This window comes from Pholis gunnellus (genome assembly GCF_910591455.1).
Source record: "Pholis gunnellus genome assembly, chromosome: 1".
NCBI lineage: Eukaryota > Metazoa > Chordata > Actinopteri > Perciformes > Pholidae > Pholis > Pholis gunnellus.
Window position 1 is genome coordinate 30865 of NC_136528.1, and position 6000 is coordinate 36864.

Genomic DNA, 6000 nt, shown 5'->3' on the forward strand with positions numbered 1-6000 from the left:
ATATACTCTAAGCAACAAAGACTATATACTCTAAGCAACAAAGACTATATACTCTAAGCAACAAAGACCATATACTCTACACAACAAAGACCATATACTCTACACAACAAAGACTATATACTCTACACAACAAAGACTATATACTCTAAGCAACAAAGACTATATACTCTAAGCAACAAAGACTATATACTCTACGCCACAAAGACTATATGCTCTACGCCACAAAGACTATATACTCTACGCCACAAAGACTACATACTCTAAGCAACAAAGACCATATACTCTACACAACAAAGACTATATACTCTAAGCAACAAAGACCATATACTCTACACAACAAAGACCATATACTCTACACAACAAAGACTATATACTCTACGCCACAAAGACTATATACTCTACGCCACAAAGACTATATACTCTAAGCAACAAAGACTATATACTCTACACAACAAAGACTATATACTCTAAGCAACAAAGACCATATACTCTACACAACAAAGACTATATACTCTAAGCAACAAAGACTATATACTCTACGCCACAAAGACTATATGCTCTACGCCACAAAGACTATATACTCTACGCCACAAAGACCATATACTCTACACAACAAAGACTATATACTCTAAGCAACAAAGACCATATACTCTACACAACAAAGACCATATACTCTACACAACAAAGACTATATACTCTACGCAAGACTATATACTCTACGCCACAAAGACTATATACTCTACGCCACAAAGACTATATACTCTAAGCAACAAAGACCATATACTCTACAAAACAAAGACTATATACTCTACACAACAAAGACTATATACTCTAAGCAACAAAGACCATATACTCTACAAAACAAAGACCATATACTCTACACAACAAAGACTATATACTCTAAGCAACAAAGACTATATACTCTACGCCACAAAGACTATATACTCTAAGCAACAAAGACTATATACTCTACACAAGTAAAAGACTATATACTCTACACAACAAAGACTATATACTCTAAGCAACAAAGACTATATACTCTAAGCAACAAAGACCATATACTCTACACAACAAAGACTATATACTCTAAGCAACAAAGACCATATACTCTACACAACAAAGACCATATACTCTACACAACAAAGACTATATACTCTACGCCACAAAGACTATATACTCTACGCCACAAAGACTATATACTCTAAGCAACAAAGACTATATACTCTACACAACAAAGACTATATACTCTAAGCAACAAAGACCATATACTCTACACAACAAAGACTATATACTCTAAGCAACAAAGACTATATACTCTACGCCACAAAGACTATATGCTCTACGCCACAAAGACTATATACTCTACGCCACAAAGACCATATACTCTACGCAACAAAGACTATATACTCTAAGCAACAAAGACCATATACTCTACACAACAAAGACCATATACTCTACACAACAAAGACTATATACTCTACGCCACAAAGACTATATACTCTACGCAAGACTATATACTCTACGCCACAAAGACTATATACTCTACGCCACAAAGACTATATACTCTACGCCACAAAGACCATATACTCTACGCAACAAAGACTATATACTCTAAGCAACAAAGACCATATACTCTACACAACAAAGACCATATACTCTACACAACAAAGACTATATACTCTACGCCACAAAGACTATATACTCTACGCAAGACTATATACTCTACGCCACAAAGACTATATACTCTACGCCACAAAGACTATATACTCTAAGCAACAAAGACCATATACTCTACACAACAAAGACTATATACACTCTAAGCAACAAAGACCATATACTCTACACAACAAAGACTATATACTCTACGCCACAAAGACTATATACTCTAAGCAACAAAGACCATATACTCTACACAACAAAGACTATATACTCTACACAACAAAGACTATATACTCTAAGCAACAAAGACCATATACTCTACACAACAAAGACTATATACTCTACGCCACAAAGACTATTTACTCTAAGCAACAAAGACCATATACTCTACACAACAAAGACTATATACTCTACACAACAAAGACTATATACTCTAAGCAACAAAGACCATATACTCTACACAACAAAGACCATATACTCTACACAACAAAGACTATATACTCTAAGCAACAAAGACTATATACTCTACGCCACAAAGACTATATACTCTAAGCAACAAAGACTATATACTCTACACAACAAAGACTATATACTCTACGCCACAAAGACTATATACTCTACGCCACAAAGACTATATACTCTACACCACAAAGACTATATACTCTACGCCACAAAGACTATATACTCTACACAACAAAGACTATATACTCTACACAACAAAGACTATATACTCTACACAACAAAGACCATATACTCTACGCAACAAAGACCATATACTCTAAGCAACAAAGACTATATACTCTACACAACAAAGACTATATACTCTAAGCAACAAAGACTATATACTCTACGCCACAAAGACTATATGCTCTACGCCACAAAGACTATATACTCTACGCCACAAAGACTATATACTCTAAGCAACAAAGACCATATACTCTACACAACAAAGACTATATACTCTAAGCAACAAAGACCATATACTCTACACAACAAAGACCATATACTCTACACAACAAAGACCATATACTCTACACAACAAAGACTATATACTCTACGCCACAAAGACTATATACTCTACGCCACAAAGACTATATACTCTACGCCACAAAGACTATATACTCGACGCCACAAAGACTATATACTCTACACAACAAAGACTATATACTCTACACAACAAAGACTATATACTCTACACAACAAAGACTATATACTCTACACAACAAAGACCATATACTCTACGCAACAAAGACCATATACTCTAAGCAACAAAGACTATATACTCTACGCCACAAAGACTATATACTCTACGCCACCTAGACTATATACTCTACGCCACAAAGACTATATACTCTACACAACAAAGACTATATACTCTACACAACAAAGACTATATACTCTACACAACAAAGACTATATACTCTACACAACAAAGACCATATACTCTACGCAACAAAGACCATATACTCTAAGCAACAAAGATTATATACTCTACGCCACAAAGACTATATACTCTAAGCAACAAAGACCATATACTCTACACAACAAAGACTATATACTCTACACAACAAAGACTATATACTCTACGCCACAAAGACTATATACTCTACGCCACAAAGACTATATACTCTACGCCACAAAGACTATATACTCTACGCCACAAAGACTACATACTCTACACAACAAAGACTATATACTCTACACAACAAAGACTATATACTCTACACAACAAAGACCATATACTCTACTCAACAAAGACTATATACTCTACACAAGAAAGACTATATACTCTACGCCACAAAGACTATATACTCTACACAACAAAGACTATATAGTCTACGCCACAAAGACTATATACTCTACGCCACAAAGACTATATACTCTAAGCAACAAAGACTATATACTCTACACAACAAAGACTATATACTCTAAGCAACAAAGACTATATACTCTACGCCACAAAGACTATATACTCTAAGCAACAAAGACTATATACTCTACGCCACAAAGACTATATACTCTAAGCAACAAAGACTATATACTCTACACAAGTAAAAGACTATATACTCTAAGCAACAAAGACTATATACTCTACGCCACAAAGACTATATACTCTAAGCAACAAAGACTATATACTCTACACAACAAAGACTATATACTCTACGCCACAAAGACTATATACTCTACGCCACAAAGACTATATACTCTACGCCACAAAGACTATATACTCTAAGCAACAAAGACTATATACTCTAAGCAACAAAGACTATATACTCTAAGCAACAAAGACCATATACTCTACACAACAAAGACCATATACTCTACACAACAAAGACTATATACTCTACACAACAAAGACTATATACTCTACGCCACAAAGACTATATGCTCTACGCCACAAAGACTATATACTCTACGCCACAAAGACTATATACTCTAAGCAACAAAGACCATATACTCTACACAACAAAGACCATATACTCTACACAACAAAGACTATATACTCTACGCCACAAAGACTATATACTCTACGCCACAAAGACTATATACTCTAAGCAACAAAGACCATATACTCTACACAACAAAGACTATATACTCTAAGCAACAAAGACCATATACTCTACACAACAAAGACCATATACTCTACACAACAAAGACTATATATTCTACATCATAAAGACAAGATTATACGTGCAAATCTTAATCAGTCAATATTACATATGGGGAGTCTTTCTATCAGTGTGAGATTACGCTGCTGCTTCAGTTTCAAACCTCTAGACTCAGCTCATCACTCTGCCATCAGATCCATCACCTGAGATCCCAGTGACACTAAACACTGTCACAGAGCGGGTTGGTCCTCTGTGACACATCTGTATCTTCTCATCTCTTATTGGACGGTCACCACATCTGGACCACCAGACCCCTCTACTAACCGTCTTATGCTTCAAGTCCTGCAGGTTCATTCTGAAACACATTGAGACTCTCTGGACAACGGTAGACCTGAAACCAGTTCACCCAGTGACTGTTGATCTGCTGCATTCTGGGTATTTCTCCTCATCATTGCAAATGAGGGAACATTGATGAATTTAAAGGCACTAAATAGTAAATTAATGAAATAATGAATGAACGGAGGAAGTGTGAGGCAAATTGATCAAAACAATTTCAGCTGCAACAATTAGTTGATTTATTAGTTGCTGGACAGAAAATTAAACAGCAATCTTACTGTAATATTACTGACAATATTATTTAATCTATTGTTTCCGTTCCTTACATTTTAATGCATTCAATATGTTGAGTGTTTGATGAGTTCAGTAGAGACGCAGTGATTGGTCGATTATTCACTGATTACAGTATTAATATTATCATGTTAAAATCGACAGTTATCAATAAACACGTTCCGCCCTCACTGACAGCAACGACAGCACGTGCGTGTGCGCGTGGAGCAGGTGAGGCCGCGGCTCTTTTGTTGAGGAAAGAAAAGCGCTTTGACGCGCTGAAAGTTCTGGACGGACGCGTGAAAAGAGACAAATGTGCAGCGAGAGACACTTTGGACCGTCGGTTCATCCAGAGGACAACCGCTCACCGACACACGGGGACGGACACGTCAGCTAGCGGACACACAAAGTCTGAAGACACAACACTTTTCCTTACTTCTGGTGCCAAGCAGCGACTCCTCTCCTTCTCCCTTCTCCCTCCTCCTCTCCTTCTTCTTCGTCTTCCTTCTTCCTCCTCCTCCTCCTCCTCCTCCTCCTCTCAGTAGGCCTACACGCCCTCCAGCTGCTCTCGGACTAACCCTTCAGAGTCCTCCACTGGATCCAGATGAAGGGGTCTCTCATTAGTCGCGGTGTCGCGTCGCTGCTGAAAGTCAAGAATGCTGCTGTCTGTGCTGCCTTCAAGGACTGTCGGACACGTGGGGATTCGGTGGTGTGAGCGCGCATGGGCGCGAGGAAAAACACTGAAGTTATAGAGAAGAGGGCGGGTCAGTTCCACCATTCAGAGGAAGGAAACATGTTGACGTCATGAATATCTTTATGTGACGGTTTATTAAAACTCTCTTAATCCTCTTTTATTTTGTTAAAAAGAACAGCACATCCTGTGTTTACTGGGTTTGACTCAAATGAAGCTGCTGTTCTGAAGCTGTTCTGAAGCGTCTCAGAGGGATTCATTCCTCTCCTCTGACGTCACACATGTCAGTGTTTCATCAGCGCACTGTTTGTGATATTCACGTCATCATGAGCACAGCTCGTGGCAGATTGAATTCGGAGGTGCGTGAACACTCGCGGGCCAACCTGCATCACGCGCCTGCCGTGATTACCTGCCGCGCGCACACATCGCGCCCAT

The 6000-nt window shown here is 37.9% G+C and overlaps 1 protein-coding gene across 1 annotated transcript in view; it reads right to left on the reverse strand.

Moving 5' to 3' along the window:
* The window catches only part of kifc3 (kinesin family member C3), a 29108-nt gene extending 23604 nt beyond the window's left edge, over positions 1–5504 (reverse strand). The window contains exon 1 of the mRNA XM_079164306.1: positions 5311–5504. The gene's annotated coding sequence lies outside the window, so the exon portion shown is untranslated. The remainder of the gene's footprint in view (positions 1–5310) is intronic.
* Between the last annotated feature and the right edge of the window lie 496 nt (positions 5505–6000).